The sequence below is a fragment of the Hemitrygon akajei genome, chromosome 1 (genome assembly GCF_048418815.1).
Source record: "Hemitrygon akajei chromosome 1, sHemAka1.3, whole genome shotgun sequence".
NCBI lineage: Eukaryota > Metazoa > Chordata > Chondrichthyes > Myliobatiformes > Dasyatidae > Hemitrygon > Hemitrygon akajei.
Window position 1 is genome coordinate 178,570,418 of NC_133124.1, and position 20,427 is coordinate 178,590,844.

Here is a 20,427-nt window from a genome sequence, read left to right on the forward strand (position 1 = left end):
AGCAGCCGCAGGGTTCGGACACCATCAAGGTAGGAGTGGAAGTGTTCCTCCGAGGCCCAGGGAAGCTCACCTGGAACGGAAAACGGTGGCATGGTCCATACCCTGTCGCCGAGGTCAACAACAGGGCATTAAAAGGTAAGAAGGGAGGGGGACAATAACTGGCATCATTTTCTACTGGCTAAATAAGATCTCTGGCAAGTGGGGAGCGTTTCTGGGACAGTCGGCTCTAGGACTGTCTATTTAAATTGCTATCTTTATCACGTGTGGTTGTTGTTGCATACCCTGTATTAGGACCCTAGTCATCCGGACTATAGATCGAGCCTTGACTGGAAAGAATGGAACTCCACCGGCGTACCAGGCACCCTTGTTCCCGGTGGAAGGGGAGGACACGGCCCTCCCGGAAAGCGGACGCGCTATGTGAGGACACGGACTGAAATGGACCATGGCAAGGGGGGGATTGTGAATTTGTTATTGATTAAGTTTTCTGAAATGTTGCATGCTACTTGTAAAATTGCGGATGTTTAGGGAACCCCTACCCATATTTTGTGACCCTAGGTCGGACAAATCAGGATAAGCAAATAGGGAGGACACGCCAAAGAGTGCCGGGGGATGCTCACCTCTCTGCCTGATCCCGGCAGCCGCGGAAAAGATTGTAAGGGATGTGGGGATGTGGCCTCTGGGAGGCCAAGGGAGGGAGTGTTGGGGTTAATTCGGGACTGCCATTACAGGTCAGGAGTGGCTCACGTAACACACATAATGTTAGGAGGCTGGAATGCGAGGGAGGGGGGAGCGAAACTGGGGACCCCGCTACATCGAAACTACTAGTGTCACGCGATTCAGTAAACAAAAGAAACAGGTAACTCGTGAGCATATGGCTGCGGGCCAATAAGATGGACACAAGTGCCCGATATTACCTAATATGTAGCGGGGTTGTGCTGGGGGGAAAAGGGGTATAAATAAGAGCAGATTGTAAGGGGAAAACAGAACGCCTTCTCCAGCGACTCCGTGGATTCGCTGTGCCAGTTACGAATTCTGCAATAAAGCCACGTTTTGTAATATTCCGGTGTAAGTTGTCTCTCTTCCTAAACGAACACAGGGCAGAATTTCAAGCCCAACACCCGGTACAAGATTTTATTCTTTAACTTCAACCGAGACCACTCCTTCAACAACAGGGGCACGAATGGGTGTTTCGCCTTCTCAGCCAACGCCCCATCCCCCCTCTCGACTGCTCTCCACACTGTGCCAATGCCCGGGTCATTTTGCTGAGCAGCTGCCACTTCCCCCGGACTCAGTTCCGGCAACTGTTTAGTCCGTAGTGCGGTCAGGTCACAGTAAGCTAGGGGTATGGCGTCGTCAAAACCCCCCAAATGGTCCACGGCTCGTTCCAGCCTCCCTCTTCCCTCGGCCTTCACGGTGATAGCAAACTGGCACATCGCCTTCACTCCAGGGGCAGGGACACTCTCCCACTCCTCATCCCTCTCCTGTTCCCCCGGCTCCCGACGAGACAAAGCATCCGCATCGACATTCTTGCTTCCGGGCCGGTACCTCAGGCTGAAATCATATACCGACAAGGCCGCCAGCCACCGATGTCCTGTGGCATCCAGCTTAGCTGAAGTCAAAATATAAGTGAGCGGATTGTTATCCGTTCGCACCTCAAACTTGGCTCCGTACAGGTAATCGCCCAACTTGTCCACCACCGCCCACTTCAGCGCCAGGAACTCCAACTTGTGAGTGGGATAGTTTCTCTCCGATGGCGACAAGCTTCGGCTGACAAAGGCTACCGGTCTCAATGCTTTGCCATGCTCCTGGTACAGAACAGCCCCGAGACCCTCTCGACTGGCATCCGTGTGCAGCACATATGGCTTCTGGGGATCGGCAAAAGCCAACACCGGGGCCTGGGTCAGTGCCCTTTTCAAAGATTGGAACGCCTCTTCACATTGATCATCCCACCTCGAGCCAAAAGGTTCCGCCGGGTTCCAGTATCCTCCAGCGTCCTGCCTCTGGTCCCCCGTCCGTTTCTTTCCCACCGGGGGATAGCCACACAACAGCTGAGTCAACGGATGACACACTTTGGCGTATCCTTTCACAAATCGCCGGTAATACCCACAGAACCCCAAAAATGAGCGCAGAGCACCCACTTTCTGGGGTCTCGGCCAGGTGGTCACGGCCTCTATCTTGGTTGGATCAGTAGCCACTCCCTCTCGCGAAATGATATGACCAACGTAGTTAACCGACGACTTGCAGAACTGGCATTTGTCCAGGGAAAGCTTCAACCCTTCTTCATTAAGCCGGTCCAACACCTTCAACAGCCTCTCCTCATGTTCCTCCAGAGTCGATCCAAACACTATCAAATCGTCCAGGTACACCAGCACCTCTAACAGATTCATATCCCCCACAGTTCTCTCCATGAGCCTCTGGAAGGTGGCTGGGGCTCCCGATATGCCTTGGGGCATTCGTTCGAACTGAAAGAACCCCAGCGGGCAGATAAAAGCGGTCTTCTCTTTATCAGCCGCACTCATTGGGATCTGGTAATACCCACTTCTTAAATCCAGCACACTGAACCACTTCGCACCACTCAGGCAGGCCAGCGCATCTTCCACTCTTGGGACGGTATATTGATCAGGGACAGTTCGCCGATTCAACGTCCTGTAGTCAACACACATGCGCACTCGCCCATTCTTCTTCCGTGCCACCACTATTGGGGACGCATAAGGACTTCGGGACTCAGCTATGATTCCGGCCTCCTTCAACTTGCGCAGGTGCTGCCGCACGTCCTCAACATCTGCCGGAGCCAGCCGCCGGGATCTCTCTCTGAACGGGGTGTCCTCCGTCACCCGGATGGTGTGGCGAGTGCTTTTGGAGCAACCAACATCAAACTCGCCCTGAGAAAAAACAGCTTCCATCTTCAGCATCTTCTCCACTAGTCTGTGTTTCCACTCCGGCGACACAGGGGAATCCCCGAAGTTAAAGTCTTCAGCGGTCAGCTTCCTTCGATGCTCCGATCCCTCCACGTTAGGGGTTCTCACCGGTGCGCTAGACATTACCGTCACCGGGAACATATGTGCCAGCGGCATTCCCCTCTTAAAGGTGATTTCTCTTGCCGTGGTGTTCCTGACACTTATAGCTATACGCCTCGCATGTACCACCCCTGGTCTCTGCACTTCGGGCCTCACCAGCGCCCCCGCCGGAAATCGTGTCTCCCCTTCAAGATCGTCCGGGGCGTCTACTAACAGGGCTTCGCCCGTCGGCACTCCTGGGAATCTGGGGGTCCCCATCACTAGTGCTACCTCCCCGGGTCGGATCACCTTGGGTCTCGCCTGCGTACACCACACCGTCCCGCGTTTACACTCCGGGTCCAGTCCTAGTGAGGCAACCCCTTCTTCGAACACAGCTCGAAACACTGGATGCACCGAGAGGGTCTCCAGAAAGTCTTCCCCCGCTTTCTCCTTACAAGCTCCCAGGAGCCGTCGCACAACGGGGGAATTAGTCCCCACCAGGAGGGCAGCACCACCAGTTTCCACCGGGTCAGGACACACCAACACCAACGTCTCAATGGCTTCGGACACTCCCACATCGCCCTCCGAGAACTCCAATCTCACCGATAGGTACCCATCGTACGGGTAGTCACCCTCGCTCACACCCCAAATCTGCAGGGCGTCAAATGGGGTTACGGGCAAATGCTTTAGATATTGGTTGTAGAAAGACCGGTACAATAAGGTCACCTGCGATCCCGTATCCAGAACGGCTTTTGCGTAAACTCCCTCTATCCGTAGACCCACACTGGCACGGGGTCCTACCAGCCCATCTGGAATAGAGGGGTGGGCACCCGGTGGTCCCCTGGCTGATCTCTGGGAACGTGTTCCTCCAGAGGCTCCAGTCCGTTCCCTCACTGAGCCTCTCCTAAGTTTCCCGACACCTCCCCCTTCTTAGTCGCCGGGGGGCTTGTCCTCCGCGGAACTGCTTGTCTCTCACAATCCCACCTAAAGTGTCCCTCCTCTCCACAATTATAGCACACCCTCGGCCGCCCACAGTCCTGCCTGAAATGCCCCGCTTTCCCACAGTTAAAGCACACGCTGCCTGCCGCCCCTCCTCTCCCAGGACGACTCCCACTCCCAACCCACGGCACTGGTCGCCCCTGAGAGTGGGTACCTCCCCTGTCCCTCCCCTCCAGAGGGGATTCTCTACCCCTCAGTGGGTTGTCATTCCTCCACCCAGCCACCACTTCCTGTATCACTGAGGGTCGCTCCCGTAGGCCCGCGCCCCTTTTCCGCCCCAACGCTCTCTCCTCCCGCACCTCTCTAATCAGTTGCCCGAACGATGGAGGGGGGCCTTTCCTATAAGCCTGCCGGATAGTCCACGCCACCTTGTCCTCCTCCAGAGAGCCACTGAATAACTGACTCATCCTCACGCTAGCCACATCCGGTGCCTTCACTACCCCCCGGCGCCGCAGCCCCGAGAGCATCCCCTCCATCCTAAATATGTACTCGGAGAGCTTTTCCCCTCTCCATTGTTCCAGGCGTTGGAACTCTGCTAAAAGCAGCCAGGGTTCCCCTGACAACCCAAACGCTCCCTCCAAAACTTCTATACATTCCTCCACTGAGGCCCCAGACTTTTCAGCTTTCAACTCCCGAACTGTTTTGGCTGCTAAACCCCTCAAACTTCCCACCAATCGCTGCCTCTTCTCCTCCTCCGAGCCTGGCCACTCCTCTAACATCAAGGACGTATGCTCGATCCAGGTCTCATAGTCCACCTCCCCGTCCGGAGTAGGCTTGGCTCCGGAGAACACCCCCAGCTTCAGCCGTGGCCTCTCGGCCACTCCCACCAGGGAGTTAAGTGCGGCTGCCAGCTCGGAGGCTTCCACCCTACCTGGGAAGCGGGGCCTAGTCACGACCCCCTCCTCCCTCCTCCCTTTGCTAGTGCCTGCCACCTCTCCGGGGTTTTCCTCTAGCTCTAGCTCCTCCTCCAATGTCTCCTCATCCTCATCCTCGGAGAGGGTGTGGATCCCCCACGGCCCCTCCTCCCCCAGAACACTGACCGTCGCCGGCAGTTCCAATGTCCTGACGTCAGCACTCGTACGAACCAACACCCAACTAGACTCCATCTCTTTACCACATCGTCTAGCTACTAATTCTACCTGCCCCATACCCTTCACCAAACTTAACCCCCGCACTAACGCGTCTCCCGAAACTCGAAAATCCACTCCGCTCACTACGCATGCGTACTGTACCGGTACACCTTCAAATCGGCACCAGCGAACAATTTTCTCTCTCTCCATTTCCCTCACTACCTGCGCGATTCCACAGCCCCCTGACAATCCAATCCGGGACGAGCACCCCACAAATGTAACACTTACCCAACAGGCTGGTATATGTCTAGGGGAAAAAGAGATCCAGCCACTCACCAACCCCACCTCCCGTACACGCAGGTGCTGTGAGAATCGCGTTTATGCCTCGCGCCCCGCCGGTAGTATCAAACTCACAACAAATACCGGTATGACATACACTTTAAAGAGTTTACTAAAATTAAAAGAGTATTAGGCAGTACAATATATATATATATATACAAGAAAAAAAACAAAAGGCGCCAACTTATCAAAGTTCAGTCAGTTTAGTGCACATCGGTGGAGCTCATCCAGCGAACCATTCGACTCCTAGGTGGTCGTCCTCCCGAAACTCCCACTTCGGACTCCCCGGTGGTCTCCCGAGCGCACGTCCTCCTTCCTCGGCGTCTCCCTCCGGACTCCTCAAGCCCGCGCAACCCCTCCCCCAAGGTCCCAGCCTCACAAAACACAATAACATTCCCCATTGATTAACAAGTGAATACAATTACCATATCAGCCATTCTAAAGTGAAACAACGCCGAGAGAAACTTTTAACAGACAAAGAAGCATTCCTACTCGTAACAAACCAAAGAAGCTCTTTTTAGTAACATACACAGGACATTGTACACAAGTGTAGTTTCATTCATTATTTTCTACAAATCCAATGCCATATTAATCAGTCCCCGTGACAGCCTCACGGTCCCATATCCCGGCAAGGCAATCATCCAGAATCACTCAACCTCTGTTTTGGATCTCTGGTGCCACCAGACCAGAGGGTGGTGAGGTGGTGAATTGAATTGACTTTATTTCTTACACCCTTCACACACATGAGGAGTAAAAATCTTTACATCTCCGTCTAAATGTGCAATGTATAGTCATTTGTAATAAATAGTCTGTATAACAGGACAGAAATACAATGGTGTCAGTGTGAATTAATCAGTCTGATGGCCTGGTGGAAGAAGCTGTCCCGGAGCCTGTTGGTCCTGGCTTTTATGCTGCGGTACCACTTCCCAGATGGTAGCAGCTGGAACAGTTTGTAGTTGTGGTGACTTGGGTCTGCAATGATCCTTTGGGCCCTTATTACACATCTGTCACTGAAACAGTGGGAAGTTCACATTTACAGATGTACTGGGCTGCCCGCACCACTCTCTGCAGAGTCCTGCGATTGAGGGAGGTACTGTTCCCATACCAGGCAGTGATGCAGCCAGTCAGGATGCTTTCAATTGTGTCCCTGTTGCATGTTCTTAGGATTTGGGGGCCCATACCGAACTTCTTCAACCGTCTGAGGTGAAAGAGGCGCAGTTGTGCATTTTTCACCACACACCCGATATGTACAGACCACGTGAGATCATCGCTGATGTGTATGGCAAGGAACTTAAACACCAAGTTTAAATATTGCAAGTATCGCACGTGGAGTATTGTGTAGGCAAGGCAACAGCAGCCCTTCCAGGGCCAATGCTCTTTCCACTACCCCTCATTCTCAGGGAAGATGCCCGACAGACGGGGGTAGGTCCAGTAACCACATAGCCAATGAGTACTCTTCAGCAGACGGGCAGGACTGAAGTTTGTTAGTTCCATATATACACCTTTACTGCTCCCAGATAGCGACCTTCAAGTTGCAGTGATACGTAACCTGGTCAATACCCTCAGTTCCAGAAAAGGAACATTTGAATCTCCTCTCAATCACTGACGAACCATCAGTGTATTTATTTTTCTCGATATTTATCATGTGTAACCCTCAGGTTGGGCTGGCGGTGTTAGTCTAGGGAAGACAGTCTCCGGCTCCACCAGATGTGTGAAACCTGAGGTGTAAAGCCTCTTGTTTGTGTGGATCTGTGTGATCTGTTCCCCTGTTACAAATCAGTACCACGAAATAACAGAGAGTACACCATGTGCAGTTAATCGATTTTGCTTTTTAATTCATCATTTGACTAAAGGGTTAGTAAAGTAAAACAAAAAGAAAAGGGCCCATTTTAATGAAACAGTCTAATGTGCACGTTGGAGTTCACAGTTTCCTCCCGCTGGTCCTCCATCGATTTCCCCGGGCTCCGTTGACTCCTGGCTCCACTCCAAGTCCACTCCGTCCTGCTGTCTATGACCTTTCCTTTCTGGCGTCTTCTCTCTTCATCTCTTGTCAAACAAAAGACCCAGACACCTCGTTCTCAGGCACAGAACAAGAAAAAACTCTCCCTTCATTGGACGGTACACATTCCAAATCCCCCATTATCTCTGTCTCCTAAACAGAGATACTGTTTTGGATACTGTTGGGGCAGATGTCTCATCAGGGGAAGGCAGCAGCAGCCGAGTTCATGGCACCATGGGTGGCTCTGTGGCACAGGAGGGAAGGAAAAGGAATGGGAGAGCTATAGTGATAGGGGATTCGATTGTAAGGGGAATAGATAGGCGTTTCTGCGGCCGCAAACGAGACTCCGGGATGGTATGTTGCCTCCCTGGTGCAAGGGTCAAGGATGTCTCTGAGCGGCTGCAGGACATTCTGGAATGGGTGGGTGAACAGCCAGTGGTCGTGGGATGAGGTCCTACAAGGTGAATTTAGGGAGTTTGGAGATAAACTAAAAAGTAGGACTACAAAGGTAATAATCTCTGGATTACTACCAGCGGCACGTGCTAGTCAGAGTAGAAATAGGAGGATATTTCAGATGAATACGTGGCTTGAAAAATGGTGCAAGGGGGAGGGATTCAAATTTCTGGGGATTGGAACCAATTCTGGGGGAGGTGGGACCGGTATAAACAGGACGGTCCGCACCTGGGCTGGACTGGAACCAATGTCCTAGGAGGAGCGTTTGCTACTGCTGTTCAGGAGGATTTAAACTAATATGGCAGGGGGTTGGGAACAAGTACAGAGAGACAGAGGGGTGTAAAATGAGGGTAGAAGCAAAAAGTAGTAAGGTGAAAAGTAAAAGTGGCAGGTAGGCAAATCTAGGGCAAAAAGCAAAAAGAGCCACTTTTCAACATAATTGTATAAGGGCTAAGAGTGTTGTAAAAACAAGCCTGAAGGCTTTGTGTATCAATGCGAGGAGCATTCGTAACAAGGTGGATGAATTGAATGTGCAGATAGTTATTAATGAATATGATATAGTTGGGATCACAGAGACGTGGCTCCAGGGTGACCAAGGATGGGAGCTCAACATCCAGGGATATTCAATGTTCAGGAGGGATAGACAGGAAAGAAAAGGAAGTGGGGTAGCATTGGTGGTTAGAGAGGAGATTAACACAATAGAAAGGAAGGACATTAGCCTGGAGGATGTGGAATCGATATGGGTAGAGCTGCATAACACTAAGGGGCAGAAAACGCTGGTGGGAGTTGTGTACAGGCCACCTAACAGTAGTAGTGAGGTTGGGGATGGCATTAAACAGGAAATTAGAAATGCGTGCAATAAAGGAACAGTAGTTATAATAGGTGACTTCAATCTACACATAGATTGGGTGAACCAAATTGGTAAGGGTGCTGAGGAAGAGGATTTCTTGGAATGTATGTGGGATGGTTTTCTGAAACAACGTGTCGAGGAATCAACTAGAGAGCAGGCCATTCTAGATTGGGTATTGAGCAATGAGGAAGGGTTAGTTAGCAATCTTGTCGTGCAAGGCACCTTGGGTAAGAGTGACCATAATATGGTGGAATTCTTCATTAAGATGGAGAGTGACATAGTTAATTCAGAAACAAAGGTCCTGAACTTAAAGAAGGGAAACTTTGAAGGTATGAGACGTGAATTAGCTAAGATAGACTGGCAAATGATACTTAAAGGGTTGACGGTGGATATGCAATGGCAAGCATTTAAAGATCGCAAAAGAATAAACCAGGGAAGGTAGTGCACCCGTGGCTGACAAGGGAAGTTAGGGATAGTATCAAGTCCAAAGAAGAAACATATAAATTAGCAAAAAAAAGTGGCACACCTGAGGACTGGGAGAAATTCAGAGACACAAGGGCTTAATTAGGAAAGGGAAGAAAGATTATGAGCGAAAGCTGACAGGGAACATAAATCTAACTGTAAAAGCTTTTATAGATATGTGAAAAGAAAAAGATTGGTCAAGACAAATGTAGGTCCCTTACAAACAGGAACAGGTGAATTGATCATAGGGAACAAAGATATGGCAGACCAATTGAATACCGTAGATTCCGGATTTTAAGCCGCTACTTTTTTCCCACATTTTGAACAGCTTTGAACTTTGCGGCCTTTAATACGGAGCGGCTAATACATTATTTTTTTCATGCCGCCTCGTAAACATTTTGCCTCCTAACAGTAGACCATTAAAATTGATGAGTAGTTCACAGAGGTCCAATGAAATTGTACGATAAATCAAGCGCACTTTCACAATTAAATTATTGTAAATCAGTCATTTGTACTCACCCTCATCAACATGGAAAACACTCGAAGCATTGTGCTGCCTTATGGCAGTTATTTAGTTTATAATATTTTCGCTTAGTAATTCATTTTCTAGTTAAAGTTAGAAGAGTTTTAACTATATTTGTTTTCTGTACTACATCGCGGGATGCTATGACGTCACACCCGGTTTCGCGGTGTCTTGTGGGAAAACGCCGTTTGTGAATAAACGGAAAGGAGGGGGTCGAGCGGCGGAGCGGCGGAGCGAAAACGCTGCTTTTAAGTTAAAGGCTATCAATAACTTTTCCTGGTAGGCTGCAGTATATATATTTTTTACCAGTCGTTAGGAGATATTGGAATGTTGTTCAGTAAAGAAGTATACACAACGTATATTTAAAAGTAGCCGCGTTACGGGCACGGTTCGAAAAAAAGCATTTGCAATATGTATTTGTTTTTGTTACCATATGGATTTAATTAAAAGTTAAAAAATCCTCACGTGTAATATCTTTCTGTGTAAATATCTCATATTACACCGTGGGACACCTGCGGCCGAAAATCCGGTGCGGCCTAAAATCCGGTGCGGTCTTTACAATTAAAAAATTGATTTTATTTCTAAAATTAGAGCCAGCGGCTTTTAATCAGGTGTGCTCTGTAGTCCGGAATCTACGGTAACTACTTAGGTTCTTTCTTCACTAAGGAGGACATAAATAATCTTCCGGAAATAGTAAGGGACCGAGGGTCTAGTGAGATGGAGGAACTGAGGGAAATACATGTTGGTAGGGAAGTGGTGTTAGGTAAATTGAAGGGATTAAAGGCAGATAAATCCCCAGGGCCAGATGGTCTGCATCCCAGAGTGCTTAAGGAAGTAGCCCAAGAAATAGTGGATACATTAGTGATAATTTTTCAAAACTCCTTAGATTCTGGATTAGTTCCTGAGGGTTGGAGGGTGGCTAATGTAACCCCACTTTTTAAAAAAGGAGGGAGAGAAAAACAGGAGAATTATGGAATCTGGCTTCCTAAACCTTACCTACGCTTCCTTTTCTTTTTGACTAAATTCACCACTTCTCTCAACATCCAAGATTCCCTGACCTTGCCATCCCTGTCCTCCTGACATGGAGCATACCTGTCCTGTACTCTGTGAAGTTGGTTTTTTAACACCCTCCACAGGTCAGATATGGACTTGTCTAAAAACTACTGTTCCCAGTTAACTCTCCCTGGTTCCTGCTGAATAGTCTTGTAATTTGCCGTGCTCTAATCTAGTACTCTCGCACGATTTGTACTTGCCCTTATTGTTAGATATCTTAAAACTTGTGGTTAGTGTTCGCCTGACAATTCTCCCATGGGAATGTGTCAGTCTGGCCAGGCTTATTACTCAACAGCAGGTCCACCTCACCTCACCTATGTTTTAAGAGACACTCCTGGATGCATCTACCAAATTCTGTCCTGTCTGATCTCTTGCACTACGGAGCAATCTCTTCCACGAAGGAGCAATGTATATTGGAGTAACTGAAATCAACCATGACAAAAGCCCTGATACAATCAGAATGATTGCATCTTTATTGTGATGAGTTTTACCCATACACACTCAATGGATCCAATCACCTTTAATCTCCTTCTATCAATTCTCAAACATTGAAACGGTGGAACATTCAGCACCCATTCCAGTTCTCCAGCCCCTGTCAAACTACTGTCCCAAGTAGCTACTGGGTGCACAAACTGCAGATATCGTCATCGGGGAGACGGTGAGACAAGACCATAAGACATGAGGACAGCACCATAGTGTGGTGGTTAGCACAACGCTTTACAGTACAGGTGACCCAGGATCAATTCCCACCGCTATCAGGAAGGAGCTTGTACGTTGTCCTTGTGACCCTGTGGGTTTCCTCCGGGTGCTCTGGTCTCCACCCAGAGTCCAAAAGGGAACCGGTTGGTAGGTTGATTGGTCATTGTAAACTGTCCCGTGATTGGGCTAGGATTCTTGCTGGGCCGAACTCCTCGAAGAGCCTATTTTGCTCTGTATCTCAGTCAGTACATAAATAGATAAAGCAGCAGATATAAATGAATAAATATATCAACACACAAACAGAGGAGCTGAATTAGGCCTCTCTGCTCTGCTATTCCAAGATGGCAGATTTATTTTCTCTCTCTACTGCATTCGCCTGCCTGCCCCCGTAATCTTCGGTAATTTCCTAATCAAAGATCTGTTAAATTCAGCTAAAGTTTACCCAATGACTTGGCCATAAATTTCTACAGATTCACCAACTTCTGCCTACATAAATTCCTCATCATCTCTTTTCTAAAAGGACATCCTTGTATTCTGAGGCTGTGCCCTCTGATCGAAGGCTCCACTGTAGAAAACGTTCTCTGTATGTCCACTCTATCTCAACCTTTGATACTTTTCAAAACTCCTTTCTTTTAAGCTCCAGTGAGAACAGGCCCAGAATCATCAAATGCTCCTGATATATTAGCACTTTTTTTTCTCATTCTCATGAACTTTCTCTGGACCCTCTCCTCTGTTTATTCTGTGTTGATAACAAAACAAAATAATGGTTCTCAGCTTGGTCTACTGTAAGGAAGGTAGAGGCAAAGAAAGACAATGAACAAAGAGATTATTATTTTTACCAGAAGTAGCTCAGACTGGAGAGTTTCGAGTGATACAGAATAACCTATCAACTGGTCGGGTTCAATTGTATGACACACACTGCAAAGGAGCTTCTGGAAAAGTACAGAATCACCTGTACTACTGTTACTGAAAATTCAATGAACAATTACTCATACAGGTGATTATATAAACATTATAAGCAAACTGGAAGAAAAAGAACAATGTTACTCTAATCCAACACTACCTTCCTGTCTGCACTGAAACAATGTCAAAGGTCAACAGCAAAATAAAACATCTTAAGGAAGGTCTTACCTGCGACTTCTCACTGCTCCCCCTCCCCACACCTGGGTCACTTACTCAGCCTCTTCACGCCAGAGCCTCTCAGCTCCCAACTCCAAAGACTCCAGCCTGCTTGACCCCAACTTCTTTCTATTAGCTGCTGTTCATTACCTGATTACCCAATCACTATCGACTATCAATTTGCAAATGTGTCTCCTTTAAGGTCCTAGTGAGGTGAAACTTACCACCAAGTGGGACTGGGAAACATTCGAAAAAACCAACAGAGGGCAACTACAACAGCCACAAGGAAGGAAAAGTTGAAGTATGAAGGTAAGCGAGCTTAGCAAGAGTGCATGGCATTTCAGGAGAAATACGAGCATGGATAGAGCTTTGGCTATTGGAAGGGGGCAAAGAGTGGGAATTAAGAGGTCCTTTTCTGATTGGCTGCCGTTCCTCAGGGGTCAGTTTTGGGACTACTTCTCTGTACATTGTATATCAGTGATTTGGCTGACAGAATTGCTGGCTTTGTGGCCAAGTTTGTGGATGATACAAAGACATGTGGCGGGACAGGTAGAATTGTGGAAGGAGAGAGGGTGCAGAAGGACTTGGATTGATTCTGAGAATAGGCAAAGAAATGACAATTTTCCAAATGGAGAGAAAATGGGAAAAAATGAGGTGCAAAAGGACATGCTAGTCCTTGTGCAGGATTCCCAAGGTTAACTTGCAGATGGAATCGGTGGGAAGGAAGGCAAATGCAATTTTAGCATTCATTTCGAGAGGACTAGACTATTAAAGCAGGGATGTAATGCTGAGGCTTTATAAGGCTCTGGTGAGGCCTCATTCGGATTATTGTGAGCAGTTTCGTTCCCCTTATCTAAGAAAGGATGTGCTGATGTTGGGAGGGTTCAAAGGGGGTTCAGGAAATTGATCCCAGCAATGTAAGGCTTCTCAAATGAGGAAAGTTTGGCTCTGAGCCTGCACTTGCTGGAATTTAGGGAAATTGAAGGTGGGGGAGGATCTCACTGAATCCTATTGAATGTTGAAATGCCAAGATGGAGTGGGTGTGGAGAGGATGTTTCCTATAGTGAGGGAGCCTAGGACCAGAGGGCACAACCTCAGGGTTGTCCATTTAGAACAGAGATCTGGAGGAATTTCTTCAGCCAGAAGGTGGTGAATCTGTGGAATTTATTGCCACAGGGAGCTGTGGAGGCCACTGGGTGTATTTAAAGTGGAGATTCATAGGTTCTTGATAAGTCAGGGCGTAAAAGATTACGGGAGGAAGGCAAGCGAATGGAGACGAGAGGGAAATGGATCAGTCATGATCAAACGGTGGAGCGGATTTGAAGAACCGAATGGCCTAATTTGTTCCTCTATCTTATGGTCTAAGTCACCTTGCTCACCACGCCCTCTCCTCATTACTGCTGTGAGGGAGGAGATAGCAGAGCCTGAGGACGGACACTCATCATGGACAGAACAGTAGCATAACGGGTAGCAGGTCACTATTACAGAGCCAGGGACACCGGTTCGATTCCCACCACCGTCTGTAAGGAGATGTATGTTCTCCCCGTCTCCGCACGGGATCCGACAGGTGTTCAGGTTTCAGGTTTCCTCCCACCTTCCAAAGACACCCGGATGAATGGGTTAATTGGTCAGACGGGTGTGATTTAGCAGAGCAGGTTCATCGGGAGAGTCTGTTACTGTGGTTTATTTCTCTACAAATTAAAGAACAGTTTTAGAACAGCTTCCTAATGTTCATCAGATGTCTGAATGGTCCATGAACCCATGAACACCAGCTCACTATCATCTCCCTTTTTGCACTATCTACTTTTTACACAATTCTTATTGTACTTTTTTATGTATTCCACTGCGTTGCTGCTTCAACAGAAAAAAATGTCATGTGTATCTCAGTGATAATGAACCAGATCTGATTCTGAACTTGTTCAAATGTCAATGTTTATTTTGTTGTGTGTTATGTATAAGTCTGTCTGATCTACCAACTCCATTTCCCTGACATTTTTGTCTGCACCCTGCCCTGGGATATCTTCCCAAAATCAACACCTCACACTTAGCATCATGGAGTCATAGAAAGCTAAAGCACAGAAACAGGCCCGTAAACATTGAAATCAAAATCGCATCCACCACTTTTGCCAGCAGCTTGTTCCACACTCTCACCTCCCTCGGTGAAGTGGTTTCCCCTCATGTTCCCCTTCAACATTTCACTTTTCACCCTTAACCCATGATCTCCAGTTGTCGTGTCACCCAATCTCAGTGGAAAGAACCTGTTTGCATTTACCCTATCTAAACCCCTCATAATGTTGTATACCTCTATCAAATCTCCCCTCAGTCTTCTATGTTCCAAGGAATAAAGTTATAACCGACTCAATCTTTTCTTGTAACTCATGTCTCCTCTCCTGGCAACATCCTGTAAATTTTCTCTGTAAACTTGAACATAGCAACCCATCTCCTGTGCTCACTAATTTGACCGATGAAGGCCAATATGCCAAATACTTTCTTTAGGACCCAATCTGCCTGCAACACACACTTTCAATGAATTATGGTTGTGCATTCCCAGACCCCTTTGTTCCACCACACTCCTCAGTGCCGGAGCATTCAATGTAAGTCGTACCCTGGTTGGTCCTACTGAAATTCAACACCTCGTACTTGTCCGCATGAAATTCCATCTGCCATTTTTCATCCCATTTTTCCAGCTGGTACGGATCCCACTGCAGGCTATGATCGTTTTACTCACTGTCCACTACAACACAAATCTTGGTGTCATCTGCAAATTTGCTGATCCAGTTTACCACATTATCATCCAGAATGTTGATACAGGTGACAAACAACAACAGACACATCACCGATCCCTACAGCAGTCCACTGGTCACAGAAGAAATTATTACCAATCTCTGGCTTCTTCCATAATCCAATTTACTATCTCATCTTGAATGTCAAATGATGGAACCGTCTTGACCAACTTCCCATGTGGGACTTTGTCAGAGGCCTTGCTGAAGTCCACGTAGATAACATCCACTGCCTTGTCTTCATGAACTTTCCTGGTAACTTCCTCGAAAAACTCTGTAAGATTGGTTAGACACGACCTACCACACACAAAGCCATCCTGACTATCCCTAATCGATCCCGTCTATTAAATACTCATATACCTGGTCCCTAAGTATAACGTCTGATAACTTTCCCACTACTGATGTCAGACTCAGCGGCCTATAATTTCCTGGTTCATTCTTATAGCCTTTCTTAAACAGCAGAACAGCATCAGCTATTCTTCACTCATCTGGTACCTCACCTGTCATTAAGGATGATTTAACTGGGACCCCTGCAGTTTCAGCACTTGCATTCCACAGGATCCGAGGGAATACCTTGTGAGGAGTGAGCACCTCCTCTGTAATCTGTACAGGGTCCAGGACCTCACTGCTGCTTAGCCTCACTTCTTTCAACTCTGTGTCCATCTCCCAAGTTGATACAGATGTGTAAAATCAATTTCAGATCTCCCCGTTTCTTTTGGCTTCAAGCCTAGATTACCATTGTCATCTTTCAGTGGACCAATTTTGTCCTTTGCAATCCTTTTGCTCTTAACATACTGTGTCTGTAGAAGCCCTTAGGATTCTCCTGTGACTTGGTCTGTTGGAGCAGCCTCATGCCTTCTTTTAGCCTTCATTGTTTCTTTCTTAAGTGTTCTCTTGCATTGCCTTGAAATTAATGGCATAATGATCACTAGATGCAAAGTTTTCGAGTTTAACTCCAGCTGCCATCCCTTGGCCCTATTCCCCAGGTCATCTGGAATTCCGTGTATTTTGAGATAACCCTCTTCACTGTGCACCACCTCACCAACTTTGTTGATTGGGTGAACTTATTTCAAGAGGGTCACTGCACAATCTCTTCGGTACACCGTTGGTCACAGGCCCCCACTTTAGAGGAACTCCATTCCCATCGCAACTCTTAACCACCAAGGCCAATATTGTGTCCATTTCCTTATCTCACCCTCGATCCCACGTGTTCTCACCTTCCAGACTAGCTACAACGTGACATCTTTTCAAAGTCCCCCATAGACAACATCTGCCTTGCCATGTCAATCCTCTTGGCCACACCTTGTCCCCACCGTGTATCACTCCCACCCAATGGCTTATGTGAAGTAATAGTCTGGAGGGATCTAAATGAGGTCTCCACCATTCGTGGCCCTGCTGCCTACCTGTTGCTGTACCCAGCCCACAGCCACTCCCTCTTTGGCTCAGAGGTGCTCCCTCCCCCGATGCTCCCTCATTGGCCCTGAAGTACTTCCTTCCAGCTCCCTTAAAACCGGTCACTCCCTCCAGCTCAGATGTGCTCCCCCCACCAAACGGATGATCCTTCCCCCGTCCAGTGCTGCTCTCACCAGCAAACACAGTCTCCCCATCCCATTACTTGCGAATCTACACAAGTAAGAAAGTAGAGGTACTGTCGAGCATTTGTGATGACGCTTACATGCCGGTCCCAGAACAGATCCCCTGATATGTTAACGCCAAGGAATTTTTACCTAACTGACTCCCTCTGCCTCTGATGCCCAAGTGAGGACTGGCTCATGTACCTCCGGTTTCCTCCTATAGTCTGTAATCAGCTCTTGGCTTTCCTGACATTGACCATAAAATATAAGACCAGAATTAGGCCATTTGGCCCATCAAGTCTACTCTAGCATTCCAACATAGCTGAACCATTTTTCCCTCTCAGCCCCAATCTCCTGCCTTCTCCCCATATCCCTTCATCCCTGACCAATCCATCAATCTCTGCCTTAAATATACCCAGTGACTTGGCCTCCACAGCCACCTGTGGCAACAAGTTATAGGTTGTGTGTGAGGGTGTGTTTTGGTTGTGTGTTTGTGTGAGGGTGTCTGCAGGTTGATGAAGGGAGATTGGGGCACTCAATGGATTTCTTGTTTTTAGCCGAGACACCAGACACGCTGGTCAGACGGACGTAGCAGTCTGTCACATGATCCTTCTGCTCCCGCCATATCATCAGGACAGCACAGAATTGACTTCCGAGCACCTCCGAGCCAAGCTTTACGATGAACAGCGCATGTTGTGCAACAACGTGAGGAGCCCGGGCTTTGTCTGAATCACCAATTTTCCACCCAAAGAACAGTAAAGGCTTTCTTAATAAGAGGAGTCAATTTCCGTCCTTGAGATTTTAGTGTATACTCGTCACAAATGTGACAAAGAATCGTAGTTGTTGCAACATTGGCAGGACATTCTGCAATCACAAATACTCCTGAAAATACTGAGTGAAAAACCTTCCTCTAATATCCCCCTTGAACTTCCCTCCCCTTACCTTAAAGCCATGTCCTCTTGTACTGAGCAGTGGTGCCCTGGGGAAGAGGCACTGGCTGTCCACTCTGTCTATTCCTCTTAATATCTTGTACACCTCTATCATGTCTCCACTCAGCCTCCTTCTCTCCAAGGAGTTAAGCCCTAGCTCCCTTAATCTCTGATCATAATCCATACTCTCTAAACCAGGCAGCATCCTGGTAAATCTCCTCTGTACCCTTTCCAATGCTTCCACATCCTTCCTATAGTGAGGCGACCAGAACTGGACACAGTACTCCAAGTGTGGCCTAACTAGAGTTTTATAGAGCTGCATCATTACATCACGTCTGTTAAACTCTACCCCTCTACATATGAAAGCTAACACCCCATAAGCTTTCTTAACTACCCTATCTACCTGTGAGGCAACTTTCAGGGATCTGTGGACAAGTACCCCCAGATCCCTCTGCTCCTCCACAGTACCAAGTATCCTGCCATTTACTTTGTACTCTGCCTTGGAGATTGTCCTTCCAAAGTGTACCACCTCACACTTCTCCAGTTTGAACTCCATCTGCCACTTCTCCGCCCACTTCTGCATCCTATCAATGTCACTCTGCAATCTTCGACAATCCTCTACACTATCTACAACACCACCAACCTTTGTGTCGTCTGCAAACTTGCCAACCCACCCTTCTACCCCCACATCCAGGTCATTAATAAAAGTCACAAAAAGTAGAGGTCCCAGAACAGATCCTTGTGGGACACCACTAGTCACAACCCTCCAATCTGAAAGTATTCCCTCCACCACAACCCTCTGCCTTCTGCAGGCAAGCCAATTCTGAATCCACCTGGCCAAACTTCCCTGGATCCCATGCCTTCTGACTTTCTGAACAAGCCTACCGTGTGGAACCTTGTCAAATGCCTTACTAAAATCCATGTAGATCACATCCACTGCACTACCCTCATCTATATGCCTGGTCACCTCCTCAAAGAACTCTATCAGGCTTGTTAGGCATGATCTGCCCTTCACAAAGCCATGCTGACTGTCCTTGATCAGACCATGATTCTCTAAATGCCCATAGATCCTATCTCTAAGAATCTTTTCCAACAGTTTTCCCACCACAGACTTAAGGCTCACTGGTCTATAATTACCCGGACTATCCTTACTACCTTTTTTGAACAAGGGGACAACATTCACCTCCTTCCAATCCTCCAGTACCATTCCTGTGGACAACGAGGACATAAAGATCCTAGCCAGAGGCTCAGCAATCTCTTCGCTCAAGTCGTGGAGCAGCCTGGGGAATATTCCGTCAGTCCCTGGGGACTTATCCGTCGTAATGTATTTTAACTACTCCAACACCTCCTCTCCCTTAATATGAACATGCTCCGGAACATCAACCTCACTCATATTGTCCTCACCGTCATCAAGTTCCCTCTCGGTGGTGAATACCGAAGAGAAGTATTCATTGAGGACCTCGCTCACTTCCACAGCCTCCAGGCACATCTTCCCACTTTTATCTCTAATCGGTCCTACCTTCACTCCTGTCCTCCTTTTGTTCTTCACATAATTGAAGAATGCCTTGGGGTTTTCCTTTACCCTACTCGCCAAGTCCTTCTCATGCCCCCTTCTTGCTCTTCTCAGCCCCTTCTTAAGCTCCTTTCTTGCTACACTATATCCCCTAATAGACCCATCTGATCCTTGCTTCCCAAACCTCATGTATGCTGCCTTCTTCCACCTGACTAGATTTTCCACCTCCCTTGTCACCCATGTTTCCTTCACCCTACCATTCTCTATCTTCCTCACCGGGACAAATTTATCCCTAACAACCTGCAAGAGAACCTTAAACATCGTCCACATGTCCATAGTACGTTTCCCTGCAAAAACATCATCCCAATTCACACCCGCAATTTCTAGCCTTATAGCCTCATAATTTGCCATTCCCCAATTAAAAATTTTCCTGTCCTCTCGGATTCTATCCTTTTCCATGATAATGCTAAAGACCAGGGAGCGGTGATCACTGTCCCCCAGATGCTCACCCACTGAGAGATCTGTGACCTGACCCGGTTCGTTACCTAATACTAGATCTCGTATGGCATTCCCCCTAGTCGGCCTGTCAACGTACTGTGACAGGAATCCATCCTGGACACACTTAACAAATTCTGCCCCATCTAAACCCTTGGAACTAATCAAGTGCCAATCAATACTAGGGAAGTTAAAGTCCCCCATGATAACAACCCTGTTATTTTTGGACCTTTCCAAACTCTGCCTCCCAATCTGCTCCTCGGTATTTCTGCTGCCACCAGGGGGCCTACAGAATATCCCCAGTAGAGTAACTGCTCCCTTCCTGTTCCTGACTTCCACCCATACTGACTCAAAAAAGGATCCTGCTACATTACCCACCCTTTCTGCAGCTGTAATAGTATCCCTGACCAGTAATGCCACCCTTCCTCCCCTTCCCCCCCTCTATCCCTTTTAAAGCACTGAAATCCAGGAATATTGAGAATCCATTCCTGCCCTGGTGCCAGCCGAGTCTCCGTAATGGCCACTACATCGTGTATGTATCCAAGCTCTCAGTTCATCACCTTTGTTCCTGATG

General features: G+C 47.8%; 1 long non-coding RNA gene across 2 annotated transcripts in view; it reads left to right on the forward strand.

Moving 5' to 3' along the window:
* LOC140732765 (uncharacterized) overlaps positions 1–20,427 on the forward strand; it is a 113,349-nt gene that overhangs the window by 31,375 nt on the left and 61,547 nt on the right. The window contains exon 1 of one of the 2 annotated variants that reach the window (XR_012100130.1): positions 12,299–12,871. The exons of the other annotated variant lie outside the window; for it this stretch is intronic. This is a non-coding gene — a long non-coding RNA (uncharacterized lncRNA). Of the gene's footprint in view, positions 1–12,298; positions 12,872–20,427 lie in introns of those variants that run through there. 2 annotated transcript variants of the gene reach the window in all.